The sequence below is a fragment of the Artemia sp. Qi Xiang Cuo genome, chromosome 13 (genome assembly GCF_049724085.1).
Source record: "Artemia sp. Qi Xiang Cuo chromosome 13, ASM4972408v1, whole genome shotgun sequence".
Lineage (NCBI taxonomy): Eukaryota > Metazoa > Arthropoda > Branchiopoda > Anostraca > Artemiidae > Artemia > Artemia sp. Qi Xiang Cuo.
The window spans coordinates 17,487,554-17,506,773 of NC_142806.1; the positions used below are offsets into that span (position 1 = coordinate 17,487,554).

The following is a 19,220-nucleotide window of genomic DNA, read 5'->3' on the forward strand; positions in this document are numbered from 1 at the left end:
ATCGAGCTGGATGCAGCATTTACTTGTTAAGTGTTTAGGGAAAAAATCCGTAGAAACGTGATTTTAACAGCTATTTCTACTCCGCTGTGTATCAATTAATGTGTCCTATTATAAGATCGGTCATTATATGTACTCGGCTCGGTTGAAACAAAAGTTGGTTCAGTAAAACTACGAAAAAAAGGCCAAAAGTTGGCATTTGAGCAGCATAAATGTTATTGGGACAAAAATGTTGATAAAAATTTGCTTCATAACATGTTCGGGATGGGAAAGGGGGAAATGGGAAAGAGGTCTCGAATTTAGGTTTCTGCAAAATTTTCTGGGTTGAAAAGTCGTTTCCTATTCGGTTTTGTAGTTGGCTTGAAAGGTGTTATTGTTTTACGTATGTTTTTGTTGGTTTTTTTTTTCATCCATACCAAACAAATAAAAGACTTGTGGCGCTAATTTTGGGATTAGGTAAAAACAAACTTTTTTTCATGACATAAAACTTTAGGGTTTATTTCTGTTACTGGATTTAAAGACCCTTAAGTTAACGATGTAGCTACTATGATAGCAAACGTAGATAGCTACCATCTAGCATACTATGGCGTAAATACAAAGTGGCTATACAAAACTAACCTTCGCTTGAAAAAAAGAAAAACAACAACATAGATTCCCATAGCAGCGTTTTCATGCAAAACGAGTACTTGAGTGTTTTATGTCAGATTCCACTCGTTTTTTTTTTTTTTAAAATCTCTTCTGTCATGAACTGCGTTGAAGAGTTAAACTGCTGTGCGGAAGAATCTCAAATGAGCCACAAAAAGTGTTAGTAAAAAAGAAGACTTACTACCAGATCCGTAATTTATGTGATACAGAACAGTAAGTGAGCTGTGTGCGGAAGAGAAAAAAACGTATAAATTAAAGTCTTACGGGTAGTGCCATGCAGATCTTATGAACTCGTTGCTCATTACCAGAGCCAATGTTCTAGTTTTACTTTTAGTAAAGATACATAAGTCGTTTATGTATTGTTAAATTAATTAATCATATATTCCTTTATTGTGTTATTAGATTTATTTTCCTTTCCCAATTCACTTAATATTTAAGGGCTGGTCGTAGACACTTAGGAGGGAGTTCTTTCGATTGTAATTTGAAATTTTTCAAATTTTTCCTTCGCTTGAAAAAAATAAAAACAACAACATAGATTCCCTTAGCAGCGTTTTCATGCAAAACGATTACTTGAGTGTTTTATGTCAGATTCCACTCGTTTTTTTTTTTTTTTAAAAGCTCTTATGTCATGAACTGCGTTTTAGAGTTAAAATTCTGTGCGGAAGAATCTCAAATGAGCCACAAAAAGTGTTAGTAAAAAAGAAGACTTACTACCAGATCCGTAATTTATGTGATACAGAACAGTAAGTGAGCTGTGTGCGGAAGAGAAAAAAACGTATAAATTAAAGTCTTACGGGTAGTGCCATGCAGATCTTATGAACTCGTTGCTCATTACCAGAGCCAATGTTCTAGTTTTACTTTTAGTAAAGATACATAAGTCGTTTATTTATTGTTAAATTAATTAATCATATATGCCTTTATTGTGTTATTAGATTTATTTTCCTTTCCCAATTCACTTAATATTGAAGGGCTGGTCGTAGACACTTAGGAGGGAGTTCTTTCGATTGTAATTTGAAATTTTTCATGCGCTTTTTAAGAGTCAAAAGTGAGTGAAGGGCAACCAGTCCCTCTCCCATGCCTTCCTAGCTGCATTCCCTCCAAATTCATCTCATAATAATTTTGAGATTGCGATTTTGTTCAAATAGTCTAAAGGTCAAATCACTGTGCCGCTGGGGGTGACGTACCCCTTGTAACTTTTAGGGCAAGGGCTGTAAGTTGAGCTAGTTGCCCGTTGTTTACACAGATGGTTTGATTTTTGGGAAAGGGAAGTAAGTTTGATATTCAGTGTCCAAGAACGCACACGGGGGAAATTTTGAAGGGGATACTGAATAAATCAAAACACACTTCATGCATGCTGATTGTCAAAAGGGCATATCAGCAATATCTTGGGAATAGCTGAAGGTGTAAAGTGGAAACTTTCAAAACATGTTCAGGAGGATATTGTAAAGTGACTGGAAGTCAACTATCCCCCTTTTCAACCTTTTTAGATGCCCCTTACTCAACACTCATAACAATTTGAGGTAGTTTTTTTTATCAAAACAAAAAATAGTCAAAACCTACAGTGTCAATGCCTTTGGGGATGGAATGACCGCCTACAGCTCCTAGGGTGAGGGTTGTAAATTATAAAATTTGACCTTTATTTGTATATATTTGTTTGTTATTGGGAAAGAGGGGAACATTAAATCGTGTACTCACTTGTACTTGCTGCGGGACCAGACGTGGATGCCTCAGACGGTATTTAGACAACTTTGTATGGTTGACTCCCATTTATCACAATCTTGAGCCAGCTCTTCATTAAATCAGAGCCAGCAACTTCAGTCCTTTCTGCCAAATTTTGGAAATCCACCAATAGTATCGAGGTTGTTTTTGACAGTTGCCCGCCAGTTCTTCAGTTAATCACCAGGATGTCTGTGTCAATTTAGAAAATGAGTAGCTAGAAGTGCTTGCTTGATTATACTGTCATTGGGTCTTCTGTTGACATAGCCAAGCCCAAGTATATCTGAAGTTAAGATAAGATATTTATTTCAAAAAATGACTATCACAAGCCCCGAAGGGCCGAATTTGTATTTTGGAGCAAAAAAAAAAATCATAAACCCACCACGACAACCGAAAAAACGGGTAAACAATGCCAAAAACAACAATATCAGAAAGGCAGAGCCATTCATTAGTAAAAAAAAGCGTCAAATGCAAGAAAGTTGAGAAGCTAAAAACTAAAACAAAACCAAAAAATGATTGAGATAAAAAATAGCATTAAAAAGGTTTAAAAGAGAACATATAAAGAAGGGGGAGGGAACAAAAGAACCAAACGGACACAAACTTGGGTATCACCAGTACAAAAAAACAAAAACAAAAAAAAACTAATGGTTTATTTGATCAGCAATGAATGGGACAAAGTTTTTTTTATACCTGGAGGTTAAGCAACGGATGGGGGACAAGATAGGGACGGAATAGTACGTAACATGCGGTGTCTGGATGGGGAGTGTCTTTTGGGGAAAATTTTTCCGTGCAAGGGTTTCTTATTGATTTTTTTTTTTTGCAAAACGGAGGCAGAGCGTTCCTCTCGTGTGCTCAAGAGTTTCCAGCTTGGCATTTTTTAGAAGGAGTGAATATGGTACCATAGCTTCTTTAAAAATTATTCTTAGGGCTCTTTTTTGAATAGATTTAATTTTTTCTGATTCATCACGGGAGATGCCAGGATGCCAAAATGGACAAGCATATTCAAGATGTGAGCAGACGAAGGAAGTATAGATTCTTAAAGAATGGGATGGGGGGGGAGACGTTAAGTTTATTTAAGAGCTTAAGGAGAGACATACTCGCATTAACTCTATGGACAATATCTTTCACATGGATATCCTGCTTTAAATTAGAGGAAATTGTAACCCCAAGTAATTTAAAGGAAGGCACAGAAATATTTGGGGGGATAGGATTGAGGAAAAGGGGTGAGGTTTTAAGGAAACAGATTGGCATTATGATAGATTTAGAGGGATTTACTCTCATGTCTAACTCCATAGTGTCATCTGCCATATCACTGAGAATACTCATAGGGTTGCTTACTAAGTTTCGGTAGCAGGTTTCAACAGCCGTTAGGTCATCCGCAAATTTCTATCTGTCGGGAAATTCCTTAGCGATACTATTTATCATGACAGAAAAAAGGAAGGGACCTAGGAAAGTACCTTTGGGTACTCCATTGCGTACAGGGAGGGGGCTGGAATAATGATTCTGATATTTGACTACCTGTGATCTATTTGATAAAAAGGAGGCAACCAATTTAACCAGGAAAGAATCAGTATTTAAATCAGTTACAAGTTTCTCGACAAAATTGTGGTTAACAAGGTCAAATACTTTTTTAAGGTAAATGCAAATTAAATTTATCCAGAAATTAGGTTTTTCGAGAATTTTCCCAATTCAGTCAATACGAAAAATAAAGCAATGGGAACTAGAGGTGGGTTTCACGCTTCCAAATGATCTCAGTTTAGTGAGGGGTAGGATTTTCTCCCTTAGCGAATCTGTGAAGAATCCTTCATGTAGCTTAGAGAACATGGGAGTGAGTGAAATAGGACGAACACCTTCAAAACCAGGTTTTCCGTCTTTCTTTTTCAAAGGCGTTTATGAAACCCTGTTTCGAAATTTGTGGATATTGGCCAGACTCAGTAATCTCATTGAAAATAACAGACAAGGGCTTTGAGAGAAAGTCACGGAAAACACTAATAAGAGGAAACGGGATATCTAAAGGGCAGATACTTGTTTTTCGTAATATCCCAATTCTTCTTTTGATCTCGGACGGAGATAATTATGCCATACCTAGAGATCTTGGTTTAAACGATTGAATCTTATAAGCCCGATAATATTGGTTGGCCGATAGATCGGTCGGGCCCTAATCGTTCTCTGGTCCCTCGATCTTTGACGCCATTACTGTAGGATACATTAAGTAATGGTGCAGAAACCGCAAGAGAATCCACTCCAACTCGCCTTTATACTGCTGAAGTCCTTAAGGCTATGGTAAAGTCCAGTGAGGAAAGCTGGTTCCAGTTGTTTTTGGATACAACAGGTTTCAAAATCGTATGACGCTCCTGCAGCGTTAGCAACTCTGCCATTAAAATATTTTGAGGAGAAACTGTTAGTCTATCTTTAGAGTGACGTAGAGCTTTCTGATAAGCTTTTTCTTTTTTCATTAACTTGCATAAATACAGTAGTGCAAATTTATATAATTCCTGGAGGGGGGGCAAAAAGTGCATTTTTTCTTGAATTTCATCTTTGAAATATTTGCAGATCCAGAATTTCTGGGGGGGGGGGAGGATCGGCTAAGAAATAAAATTAGTATTCTTGGATTGCGTAGTTACAGTTAGTTAAAGTCGAGGGCGTCACTACTTCTTTACTTTATGAATGGACCATGAAAACGTGCCAACATAACATAATGAAAAGCATGCCCGCTCGTATTCTTAAAAAAAGTTTGAAGTACTAACAATTTCTATGATAGAGCAAGTGCATGCGTTGGAGAAAGTATTTTCTGCCGCAGAGCGAAGAAAACTTTTGAAATAAGTTATCAAAATGTACAATTGTTCTTATATTTGCATCCCTTTGAAAACCTATTTAAGAGAAAAGAATACTTAAAAGAAGCATTACGCAGCAAAAGAGTCGAAGTCTCTGTGAAATTCAGGATTTGAGAAATATCACATCACTTCTTTACTTAAGAATGAATTCGGTGGAGGGCCTAGAGCAATATTTTGTAGCGCAAAGCGCCGTAAAAACATGCGAAATACCCTTAAACCATTACTTTTTCTTTTGGAAAGTTTTCACACACATTGGCTAGGAAATAATTAATCTTAAAAGGCTGTTTTAAGCCGCGAGGTAAGGAACATTTTTGAATTGGCAGCAAGAAGTGTCATTTTCTCTTGCATTTTGCTTCTTTCTTAGTTTTGTTTAAGATGGCTTCCAAAAATCAGGATGGGGGGAGGGGAAAGCATGGTCTGGAGAGGGAAACGCCCCCGTCCCAAATCAACTATGGGCTCTGCTTGAACACTAATGACTCTGAGCTGACTGTGGAATTTCATAGTGAAATTTATTTTATTTTCCAAAGGTCTCAAATAACTAGTATGCATTTCTGGGAAGTTCGAGGAGGTGATGTATAAACATAAAAACACATTTTTTTTTTTTAATGGAATAGGAAAATGGAAAAAAGTAACCATAAAGAAAAAAATGATGGCGATGTTTGTGTGCACAGACAATCTTCCTCCCCTTTATTAGAAAAACTGTTCTTTTTTGCGGAAAAAGTGCCGCAATAAGTTTTCTCAAAAGTTTTACCGCTAGAGAAAAGAACTACCTGTTGAAGTGACAATCCTGACAAGAAGTTAATGAGAGACTAAAAGGTCTGTGTTTTCATATTGGAGGCCCATTCATTTTCTGGACTCAAAACGAAGAGATCTTTCCTGACCTGCCAAAAACCGCTCTAAAGCATCTTATCGGACTAATACTAGTGTGTCGAGCGAACGGTCTTTTTTGTTCGCCGATTATTTCGTGCGACAGCAGTATGCCCGGACATTGTCCAAACGAGGGGAAAGCACAATTTTTAAATGATAAGCCTGGCTTGAACAACTAATGCTATAACTAACTTTTTAATAATAAGCCAAAAGTTATCATTTATAAATTTTTTTTCTTTAACCTTTAACCGTTCGAAAAACAGCTGTTTCAACAACTGTTTTCTTTTCTTTGCAAACAAGCAGAACATAAACAGGTCTTCTGTTTTTTTGTTGGTCTGTTCTGTTTCACTCAATCCCTGTTTTTTTCTGTTTCTTCAGAAAAATAGAACAGCGCCCATGCTTAGATATACTTGTGGAAATGATTGGCATTGGGAGAGGGGGGGGGGCTCTCCTTTCACTTTCAAATATTAAAAATGGCACTTAGAACTTTGGATTTCCAATGATCCCTCTCCAAAACCTTTCCATAAAAACCTTATATGCCCCTGGGACATAACACAACCCTTTCCCTAAGGGCTGTGGGGGGGGGGGCTGTAATAATCAAAGACATAATTACTGGACCTTTCAACAACGCTGCATAAAATGGATATATCAAAATTTTGGTTGGATTTACTTGGAGAAATGATGGGGGGCTGGTTGCCCTTCAATCACTTTCGACCATGAAAAGGGCACTAAAACTTTTGATTTCCAATCTAATGAGCCTCCTCTGAAGTTTATACAACCACACTTTCCATAAAAACCTTATATGCCCCTGGGGCATAACTTACAGCCCTTGCCCTGGGGGCTGTGGGGAGGGGAGGGCTGTAATCTTCAAAGACATAGTTACTGGAACTTTCAACTACGCTGAATACAATGGATATATCAAAATTTTGGTTGGATTTACTTGGAGAAATGATGGGTGTAGGGGGCTGGTTGCCCTTCAATCACTTTCGACCTTTAAAAAGGGCACTAAATCTTCTGATTTTCAATTCAATGAGCCCCTTCTGAAGTTTATACAACCACGCTTTCCATAAAAACCCCTTATTCGCCCCTGGGGCATAACTTACAACCCTTGCCCTGGGGGCTGGGGAGGAGTTGTAATCTTCAGACATAATTACTGTACCTACCAACTACGCTGGACTAAATGGCTATCTCAAAGTTCTTATTGGATGTACTTTGAGGATATAAGCATATATAGGCTATAGGGAAGTAATAGGTGTGGGGGGGGGGCTTACCTTACATTGCATCTTCTAAGAACTAAGGTTGAAGAACCTGTAGATGTTGGCAGGTAACATTGACTCAATAATCTTCATGTCACAGTTCATGAGTGGATCATAACTGTTTACATGTATACAGAGCAATTAACACAGTTCATAACAACAGGACAGTTTCACATCACGGTTCACGAGTGGATCATCACTATTTATATATATACAGGACAGTTTGGTTTCCTTGTGGGGGGTCACTAGATGTATTTGGGGGCTAAAGGGAGTGAGTGGCACGTAAAAGATCCTGCTGGATGATACTGGTTTGTCCAACTGCGTCTTCAATGCTGTTCCAATCAATGTCAATACCAATCTTGAAGCTATCAACTAATCTGGCTGACACGGTAGATTTACTGAGTGAATTCCACAATGGAACAACACAATTGGTGAAGAAGTTGAGCTTCTCATGCTTTTTGTTAAATTTTTGGTGTAAGTTTGTTTAGTGTAATTTTTTGTTTGTTGACTAAGCAGCAAGTCATGGCAGATGCAGACGTGGTTGCTGGTACCAATAAGAGGGAAGTACTCAGTGTTCACTCACAATCCTGGGTTGTTAGTGATTGTCAAATCTAGTAGGGGTGATGTTTGGTTATTCTTATACCGGGTTGGTTGGTTTATTACCTGATATAAGCTATTTCTACCCAAATATTCAATGAATGGGTTACTGACAATAGAGCTTTGTTGATAACCCAATCCCTCAACCCATTTGACATCCAGTAGATTCAGGTCTACAAGAAGTTCTGATTGTTGTGATTGGCTGCGTGTTCAGCCAAGTGAATTAGAGTTTGATTGGATGCAAGGGCTTCTATATATACAACCTATCATTAATCATCTTCCCTCATTAATAATACTGACAAAAACATTCTCAACCCATGGGGAATAACCATGATTGAAAGATAAATCTCTAACCTGTATTCCCTCCTTTGTGTACATGGCAGTGCCTCTCCTGGGGTTAATAGACACATTTGAGAACAGGCGATATCCTGATATGGTGTTCTGCCAGTGGGTTGTTGAAGTTCTTGAGGGGTCAATTCACAAATACACAGTATATCATAATCTCCAGTGGTGGCTGCCAGTTTCAGTTCCAGAAGCTTGTTCGTCACTGCATCAATGTTCATGTAAAACAGTATCAACACTCTCTTTTCACTGACTGGGTTATTATTGTGTATCACTTTTGGTAAACTTGTGTTTTGAACTAGAGCTCCAGTACAAATGAAAAGCATCACTTTTATAATCATCAGCACTAACACTACTAGAAAACGAATTATTTACAGTTGTGGTTGTTTCAGTGGGCATTGGAGTCAATGCTCCATTACTACCGCATTTTTTGAAGTATGATTCAGTTTTTTGCTTTTCTTTTTTCCACCTTTTTGCAATCAAAGTGGGACTGCACATTCCCCTTCAGCTCTCTTGATTTAGTCACAATCTTCTTTTTAACCTTGTAACTGTCAATGAGGAAAAGAAAAGGCCTTGGGCAGTCACATGGTTTTGGAGAATTGTTTCCAAGTTGCTGTTGCTTCAGAACCTTGACAGATGGCAGATTGTACAATTAAGCAAGCTGGTCCTGAATAAACATTTGGATGTCAGCAGCCTCTTCACACAATTGTGGTATTCCATATGACACAATGTTAAGCTGACGTTTCTGTCTTTCTCTGTCCTCAGGAATAATATTTCTCATGTCACTTTCAAACTTCTTACTATTGTCACTATGAGACTTGCTCAGCTTATTTTTAGCTATATCTTCTATTTTAGTTTCCACCTCCGCTAGGGAACATTTGCTTTGCAACATCACTTTCTAAGTTCAAGATCCTACTCTTCATGTTCGCTAATTCTTGCTCGAGATCATCTTGGAACTGATTAAGCAAGACACTTACAGCTTTTGAGACAGTTGTTATAATTAGCTTTTGGGTGGTGTCTGAGCCTAGGCTGGCTTAACTAACCCTACAAACTTGGCAAATCATTCACATGTGAGTCTATGAGTTATTTTTTGGAACAGTACATATTCTGACTCTGCGATACCAATACACTCTGTGCTCAAATGGCTTATACACTCTGTGCCTAACCATTTATCACAACTTTCACATGATAAGGCTGAAGACTGTTTATCAAGTTGAACCTGACAGCTACCACATTCATCCTTGTTCTCTTGTGACTTAGTGTTTGTTTTGGGAAGCATTCTAAACTACATACATGATGGGTAATGTCAGTGTTCTTTCAATTTTCAATTCTCTGCAATAAAGCAAGTTTTTACTTTCAGAGCTAACTCAGCAAGGAAGTTTGGCAACACCAGTGTTACAAGCTTTAAAAATTTTGCAGTAAACAAAACCCATGGGAAGTGAATACACAAATCCCCTAATCCTAGCAGTTTAAGCATAAAATTTCCCACTGGTACTATACGGCCTCTTGAATGTTCGTTGTTGCTCTCTTCTGCACAGGTTGTCTCCGGAAAAGGCTGCCTGATTTCTATCGCCTAAAATGTGCAAAAAAACGGCTGAGCCAACGTGATATGCAGGGATATAATAATATAACGTCTGGTTAAATTCAGCAACTATGTCTTATGTGATAACTATTAACTTCAGAAGAAACAGATACATTTGAAATATTTCAATCCCTACTTTACAAAAATTGAAGGTAACAGTTCCCATAGATTACATGATTGGCTTAGAAACCCTGGTGCTTTTAGGGGCCTTGCACGGGAATTGGTAAATTTTTACAAAATCATATTATTGACTTATGAATAAAGTAAACATAACACTTGATGCCTTTTTATGCTCTTTCCAAATATAGGCCAATGATCATTTTTGTTGGAAATTAATTTTACCCCACCCCTATTTATACCAATTCAGAGTATATATTTGCACATTAGGGGGTTGGGGGTAAATTTTATTTTTTATGTGAATGAAAGGTAAGATTAAACTTTTTCCCCACCCCCTAATGTGCAAATATATACCCTGAATTGGTATATATAGGGGTGGGGGCTAAAATTAATTTCCAAAAAAATGATTATTATAATTGTAGAGCATAAAAACGGCATCAAGTGGTATAGGCTATTCACTTTATTTGTAAGTTGATAATATGATTTGGTAAAAATTTAGGCTACCCAGGAATTTGGGTCAATATATACCAAATCATATTATTGAGTTAGGCTAGGACTAAAGTGAATACACCATTTGATGCCTTTTTTTATGCTGATTACAAATACAATAAGCATTTCTATCAGAAATGAATTTCAGTCCCCCCTAGGCTATATATGCCACTTCCGGTTTCGGTTAGGTTCGGTATCGCCGATGTAGGGGGGGGGGAGGGCTGAAATTCAGTTATACTAGAAATGCTTATTAAACTCGCAATCATCATAAAAAAAGGCATCAAATGGTGTATTAAATTTATTTGAAACTCAATAATATGATTTGGTATATATTGACCGGAATTTGCAACCACCCAAATGACCTTCCCCATACCTTCATCTTCTTTATTTCAAATAGGCTATACCCCTGGATACCATCCTGGGCTAACCACTACCCAGAAGTCAACCTTTTGTTTGTACCAGCTATTAAGGCAGATCTCTCCCTTGCCTATGTAAAATCATTATTCCATGAATTTGAGTCTCAGAGATATAACCACCACCTCCCAATTTGGTATTTGTTTAGCCTTGTGTCATCTCATAAGGAGGCATGTTAAGAAAACAATTCTTACTTTAAAATATGTATAGCCTAATGATCCTATTTCTTATATTATCCAACAGGAGAACCTTTATCACCAAGCCTTTCCTCAAAAAATCCTTCTTTTTCAAGCTTAAAAGAAAATGTTTCCAAAACCCACGTTAAAAGTACCACGTTGCTTAAGTCTTTTTAAATTGCCCCTATAAATTGCCACCTAATAAGTTGTTTTATAGAGAGCATTCATGCCAGTCTTTTTAAAAATTTTTTTTTTAAGAGCAGTGGGGATGGGCCAAAATCAAAATATGAACGCTTAAGACCGACATGAACGCTCTCTATAAAACAACTTAGGTGGCAATTTATAGGGGCAATTTAAAAAGACTTATGCAACGTGGTACTTTTAGCATGGGTTTTGGAAAAATTTTCTTTTAGGCTGGAAAAAGAAGGAATTTTAGAGGAAAGACTTGATGATAAAGGTTCTCCCATTGGATAATATAAGAACTAGGATCATTATACATATTTTAAAGTAAGAATTATTTTCTTAACATGTCTCCTTATGAGATGACACAAGGCTAAATAAATACCCCCAATTTTTGTGGATGGCTCAAAAATGGAATCCAGGACTGCTTTTGGAGTCCACTTCCCATCTTTAGGTGTAGCAGCTGCAGAAAGGCTCCAAAATGATGTGAGTATCATGACAGCTGAAATAGCTGCCATCAACATCACATCAGAAACCATTATAAAGTTGCCAAACCCTCCAAGAAATACTGGTAAATATTTACCAAATCATATTATTGACTTACAAATAAATTGAATGTACCACTCAATGCCTTCTTTTATGCTCTTTCCAAATATAATAATAATTTTTGTTGGAAATGAATTTTACCCCCACCCCTATGTATACCAATTCTGTGCATATTTTTGCACATTCGGGGGGGGGGGGGGTGGTGGTAAATATCTACCAAATCATATTGTTGAGTTAGGAATAAAGTGAATACACCATTCCATGCCTTTTTTATGCTTATTACAAATATAATAAGCATTTCTATTGGAAATGAATTTCAGCCCCCCCCCCCCTATATATACCTAACCTAACCCTGAATTGGGATATATAGGGGGGCTGAAATTCATTTCCGATAGAAATGCTTATTATATTTGTAATCAGCATAAAAAAAGGCATCAAATGGTGTATTCACTTTAGTCCTAACTCAATAATATGATTTGGTAGATATTTACTGGGGGGTTTGGCAAATTTTATTTCTGATGTAAATGGGAGGTAAGTTTAAACTTTACCCCCACCCCCTAATGTGCAAATATATACCCTGAATTAGTATATAGGGGTGAGGGTAAAATTCATTTCTGACTATAATGAGAATTGTATTTGGAAAGAGCATAAAAAAAGGCATCAAGGGGTATATTCACTTTAGTTGTAAGTCAATAATATGATTTGGTAAATATTTACCAAAACACCCCTCTTATAATATATTCAGACTCAAAATCAGCCCTTGCCTCAATATCACCAGAGTATCAGACTACCCAGACAAGGATAACTCCACCACTTGTGTACTATTAAACCAACTACTTAAACAAGGTATATCCATAAATACCAATACATCCCAAGTCATATGGGTGTCAAAGGAAACCACAAAGCAGATGAAATAGCTAAATCTGCCCTTCAGTTTGAAATAGTATCTGGAAGACCTATCCCAGTAAGAATTATAAACCATTGGCACCTAAAAATTTATCTAGCAAACCAACGCCCATTAAACCTTTCTCTATTTACATCCCAGAAAGACTCAAAGATGTACCACAGAATACAATCAAATGCTACTGGCCTTTACTGCCAAACTTATCACTATCAAACCCCAACCACTCCAACAGTGACAAGCCCTCTTTGGAGTCCATGCCAAACCCATGACGAGACCCTCAACCACGTTCTTTTTGCTTTCTCTGTGGCAACTGTTAACCATAAAAAAGAATGGCTAACCTTATGTGCTATATTCAAGCGCCTTAAGCTAACCCTTAATATTAACCAACTAAAACAAAGGAGACATTCTTCAATTAATGATTCCAAAATGTTCAAAGCTATCTTTAACTGCCTAAATATAGGTGGTTTCATCAATGATGTATAAATTCTATTATTAAATAATAATAGTCTAATTTTTATATTTTATTTCCCAGGACACCCCTGACATAATCAGACAATAAAAAAAAGGTTAAATGGATATATCCAAAGCCTATAACTGAAGAAGAAGAGGAAGATTTAAACAAATGATGAATTCTCATGGGGATAGAAAATAAAATATAATTAACTTCAAAGTCAAGGTAGGTAAAATCACACACTAGGAAAGTCACTTAAGATGCCACCTAAGGATAAATATTAGTTGAAAATGATAATTATAGGTACTAATAAATGTTTTATCTTGCAAATTTGGCCAATGTTCCTGTATTCAATTTTCACATTGACAAGTTTAGTTACTGCTGCTGCTATTGAACTGTAATGACCTACAAATAAAGGGAATGTATCACTAGATGCCATTTTTTATGCTCTTTCTGAATAGGTTTTCTGAATTGCTTTTTTTGCAAATTAAATTTTAAGCCCTTTTAGGACCCTTGAAAATACTAATTTCATTCTATGTTTCTTAGATTTAAAAATGGGTTATAACATTTTTTCCAAACTGACTATTTCATTATAGATCCATTTTGTAAAAGTTGTATAATTCACAAAGATAGATTTGTCAAGATTATGTTGAATGAAAAAATTCAAAAGAAATCTGCCATGTTTTCTTCTTATTTTGTTAGGCAGAATAACCTAGCCTATTTGTCAAAAATATCACAGCTGACAGAAGAAACATGGTGGATGGAAAAATAGAGAAATTGTTTTGAATAACTCTGTTGTGATAAGTCAATACTTGTGGTTTATATAACATTAAAAAAATGGATTTATAATGAAATAGTAAGTTTGAAACCAATGTTTTAGGTAAATTTTTTGTTATTCATTTTATTGACTTACAAATAAAGTAAACATACCAATCAATGTCTTTTTTTATGCTCTTTCCAAATATAATAATCCTTTTTGTCAGAAATGAATTTTAACCCCACCCCTATATATACCAATTCAAGGTACATATTTGCACATTAGGGGGGTGGGGGTAAATTCATTTCTGATGTAAATGAGAGGTAAGTTTAAACTTTTCTCCAACCCCCCCAATGTGCAAATATATACCTTGAATTGGTATATACAGTGGTGGGGGTAAAATTCATTTCTGACAAAAATGATAAGTATATTTGGAAAGAGCATAAAAAAGGCATCAAGTGGTATGTTTACTTTATTTGTAAGTCAATAATATGAATAAAAAAATTACCATTTTTAAGCCTTTTTTATACCCAAAAACTAGAAAATTGTTGGTCATTTTCTAGGGTTTAAAAAGGGCCTAAATTTGAATTTGCCAGAAAAGTATTTATTGTATTTGCGAAGAGCACAAAAAAGACATTGAGTGGTATGTTCACTTTATTTTTAAGTAAATAATATTAACTGTAAAATTTTTACTGTCAAACCATGGGATTAAGCAAAAATTGGCAATATAAAAATGTGTCCCTTGTTGTTCTGGCATGTCTGCTTCTTAAGAGGTCTAACACTTAAGAGCTTCTATCACTGGGCTTCATTAAGTGGCCATCCACCCAAGCTAGCTTTGTTTAAATTTAGAGTTGTTTGCTTCTGGTTGACAGTTGGTTCTCAATACCAAATAGTACCTACTAAAAAAAAAAAGATTGGGATGTAATGTAACACTAAATCTTGGAGTTAGGTGGGGACTTACACTGGATGCAACTCTGAACACCCAATCAAGAGAAACTTTCTGAATGCAAGGAAATAAGATTTTTTTTTTTTATTATTATAGTGTTCAGTTTGGATAAAAAATATTCCAACAAATTGCCCATTTTACTGACACCATCCACTGGCAAAAATAGAAGTGTAAAACAAATAAACCTAGAAAATCAAAACTTTTCTCCACTTTATACAAAGAACTTAATAGTGTGGCCTATGTAGATAAGTAGGACAGATACCAGATAGAAAAAAAAGAAGAAATATACAGTCTGTTTCCCCATTCAATACTCTTTCCCAATATTTCCCAATTGTGTTAAATTGTTACGCAGTTTCCAAATTGTGTCCTAACTGCCTCCCTGATAATTCCATCTATAGCAATAGGCTATATACAAAAATTTAGTTAATTTTAGGTGAAACTAATTCATTTTTGTGCTTATTTCTCATCAACAGTCACCTCACAATGCCTAGTAAAGCCAATAAAAAAATTCTTGCATAGGTATATAGCCTTTATGGCCTCATTAGTCCTAAACCTAGCCTATTGACCTATTTCACACAGTAAATTATTGAAGGTATTAGCTTATGCTTTGGTTTTAGACACTTTTCCTTTGGCTAAAGGTTTCAATATAATAATTCCTATGATCTCAGCAAAATTTTAAGCCATACTAGAACTTTTTTTCATTAAAGGAATAGAAATTACCAGTCTTTAATACCATAAACATCAGGATTTAGAAAAAGTATGAGGGTTTAAACACTTTCCTTCTGCCCCATATTAACTTTAGATCAATTTTAAAGTCATATATTAATACCATGAAGACTTTCTCAGATCACTAAAGGTCAGTGCCATTTGGAGAGGGACATGGTTGAAGTACATAATTGTGAAGAGCGACCAATCTGCACCTTTACACATTATATGTGAAATCCACAAAGCTCCAGTGTATGAGTGTGTTTATTTTTTATATGGCTGCCATAAATGATTTGATAGATTGTTTTACCTTTCTTCCTAGTTGGGATGTCCTCTACCCTGCAATAAAAATCTCACTAGCCAACTGTATAATAGGCTAGCTATGTTGCATCTATGCAAAAGTCTGAGAAAAGAAAAAGTAAAAAATTTTGACTCACAACACAATGAAGTTCCAGTTCATCCTATACAACTTATATCCTGTCCCCTCAGTCAAAACTCCAGAGTCAAAATTCTAACTGAATAAACCCTTTGAAATTTTTAACTGAATAATGTCACATGTCAGAATAAAATTGTTTATCTTGAAACGAGTTTATTACAAAGAACATGCTGATACTTTTTATAAAGAACATGCTGATACTGCTGGGTGGAATACAGAGATTAAAGTTTTCTTATGCAACAAAAACTTATTGTACTCAAATGAGGAAAATAATTTCTTCTCAATAAGGCAGTTTATGCCAAAAATAAGCTATATGAAACAAACTCAAAGTTTTCCTGCCAATCACCATCAAACTATGCCAGTCTGGAAGGAATTAAACCAATATAGTAACACTAGCTGCAACCTAGGCCTAGACAAAAAGACCACCTCAACCTATAGTTAATTTTCAGGTTGTAAACACGAAGCCTAAATGAAGCACTCCCATTTACTACTGACTCTAAGTTGCTTTCATTTTCAGATGAATCATTGTTACTCATTATATTTTTGGTAACATCAACAATAGCCTGAACATCCATTTTTTTTTACTTTGAAATTTTTGCACAAATTAATAATGCTGTATAATGCAGGGCTTGTCTTGCTTTATTTTGCTTGTGTTTTCAAAGGCTCTGACTTATTTTTGTCATGTGTTTTAAAAGGTCTGGTATATTTTTTGTTTTGCCTTCTTGCAACACTCAATGTGTGCATGCTTGAAATTGCATCCAGAGAGGAAGAATTTTCTTTAAAAATAAGTAGTGACAAATTAATCTCATCTGGAAAGTGTGGCCATGTGTGTGGTGTGCAGACCAAGCCTAGAAGAATTATCCATTAATCAGAATCCTGTTCAAGTGCTTTGTTGTTTACTAGGGTATAATTTCCTCAAAGGGGTGCCATTCCTCAAGTTGGAATAGAGTTGACCACAAGGTCTTCAGTCTTGTAGATACCCCAAAAGAGTCAAGACATGTCTTTGCAGAGGCTTCTGTCCATATAACTGGATCTTACATTTTGCTGCAATTTTCCTCCTATATAGAATCCTCCCATGATGGTGTTCTGTCTCACCATGCAATTTAACCCATTGCTGGGAGAAGGTATGTAATTCATGGGACATATGCACACACTGGTGGGCCCTGTTGAGTGTACATTTGAAGGGCCTTCTTTATCCTCCACGTGTATTTACAGTCCCAGGTGAGGGTGCCCCAGTTTCTATTATGGACCCCAGGGACAAGGTCCAACCTTGTGCCATGCCTCCTATGGAGGTACCCTACATATCTATAGGGCATTCCCCTATTGCCACCCAGGAACACACTGAGTGGCCTGGGGGAGGCCCTTACCGAGAGGTAGACTTGTAAATCATATATATATGTTTATATATATATATATATATATATATATATATATATATATATATATATATATATATATATATATATATATATATATATATATATATATATATATATATATATATATATATATATATATATATATATATATATATATATATATATATATATATATATATATATATATATATATATATATATATATATATATATATATATATATATATATATATATATATATATATATATATATATATATATATATATATAGCTTAAAAAGCTTAATCCAAATAAGTTTCTTGAGCCAGACAGAATTCATCCTTGACTCTTAAAGGAAACTCCTACCCAATTGGTACTGCCACTCAAGGCTCTTCCATAAGTCTATTGCTACCAAATTCATACCAATGGACTGGAAAGTTCCTCATATCTTGCCAATACACAAAGGAGGAGACAGGAGCAAAGCTTCCAATTATTGGTCAATCAGTGGAAATTCTTAGAAGGTATTGTAAATGCTGCTCTTCTCAAACATTTGGTCACAAATTACCTTCTATCAAAACAACAACATTGATTCTGACCTTGTAGATCAGTCAAAACAATACTGATTGACTCATACAATCACATAACTGAGCTTGGTGACAAAGGTCTCCCAGTGGATATGGTTCTGCTAGATTTAGCTAAAGCCTTTGATTAATCTGTCATTAAAGGCTCCAGTTGAAACTGAAAGCAGTTGAAATTGAAAAGGGTGGATTGGGTAATGTCTTTCTTGAAAGGAAGAAAGCAGCAGGTAAGAGTTTTTGACAAAGGAAGTACAGCTTACTACTCTTAAATAGCAGAAGCCTTAAGTGGGATGTCTCAAGGAGCTGTTTTGAGGCCTACACTCTTCCATGTCTACATTAATGAGGTGCAAGAAATGTTACAAAGAAACTTAGCCCATATGCCAATAACTCAAAACCTATTGGTCCTGTTGACACACAGCAGGGTGTGGCCTCAATACAGTCAGATCTAGACAGCTTTTGCAAATGGGCCAAGAAAAAGAAACCATTTCGTCTGCAACCACATCATAAGTCTATAGGAGGGTCTAAGGAAGATAACAGTGGGATCAACAAATGTTGACGGCTTGAAATCAAATCTCCACATGGACTGGGTGACTAAACCATGGCTCACATAAAGGGATAAGAAGATGTCCCATGGCCTTATCATCACTGACTGGCATAGACTGGAATTATCCATTTTGCCAGAAAGTGTGATTTAATTGTAAGTAATGACTTTTTGTTTATCCACATATGCTCAAAATATATTTATCTTTATGCACATAAATGATTATAAATAGAATTTGTTTGATTTGTTGAGATCATAAAAATCTAGGCATTTTTTTACCACAAATGACTACAGCCCAGGGTTTAATTCAAGGCTGGTAAATTTTGCTTCTAAATTTCACAGAATATGTCTGTATTAAAAATTTTGAGAAAGTATACTCCTTTAGTAATTCTGTGTCAGCTATCTAATGAGACAGCCTTCATCTCTGATTAATTCAATGATTCAAAATGTAATTACGAAGCTTCTCAGCTTTTCTACTAAAATCTGGTGAAAAAGCTGCTGTACCTAGTTTTTGCTTAGGAATTTTACTACAATAGCTAAAATGTAATGTTGTTGAAAGGTTTTGGAAATCTGGTTGGTCATTACATTACAATGAATGGGCATGAGTCTATAACTAGCAGGCTAAATCTAAGAGTCTTCAGTGGTGCCAACAAAAACTAAACTAGATATTGAATGAATGATTTTTATTACCCATCTTTAGCAATACAAAAAAGTAAAAATGGAGTAGAGAGAAATTGAAAAGAAAGCAACAAAACACATCGAACAAACAAACAACTTAAATTAATA

At 35.7% G+C, this 19,220-nt stretch overlaps 1 protein-coding gene and 1 long non-coding RNA gene across 5 annotated transcripts in view; one reads left to right on the forward strand and one right to left on the reverse strand.

The window, feature by feature from the left end:
• LOC148945026 (uncharacterized) overlaps positions 1 to 7,531 on the reverse strand; it is a 34,271-nt gene extending 26,740 nt beyond the window's left edge. Inside the window, exons 1-2 of the long non-coding RNA XR_016142680.1 lie at positions 7,331 to 7,531; positions 2,338 to 2,641 (exon numbers count right to left, since the gene is read on the reverse strand). This is a non-coding gene — a long non-coding RNA (uncharacterized LOC148945026). The remainder of the gene's footprint in view (positions 1 to 2,337; positions 2,642 to 7,330) is intronic.
• A 2,424-nt stretch (positions 7,532 to 9,955) lies between these two features.
• LOC148945027 (uncharacterized) overlaps positions 9,956 to 19,220 on the forward strand; it is a 60,728-nt gene continuing 51,463 nt past the window's right edge. For 3 of the 4 annotated variants that reach the window (XM_089098577.1, XM_089098574.1, XM_089098576.1), the window contains exons 1-2: positions 9,965 to 9,988; positions 13,195 to 13,338. The gene's annotated coding sequence lies outside the window, so the exon portion shown is untranslated. Of the gene's footprint in view, positions 9,989 to 13,194; positions 13,339 to 19,220 lie in introns of all 4 variants that reach the window. The other variant, XM_089098575.1, reaches the window with a different exon arrangement.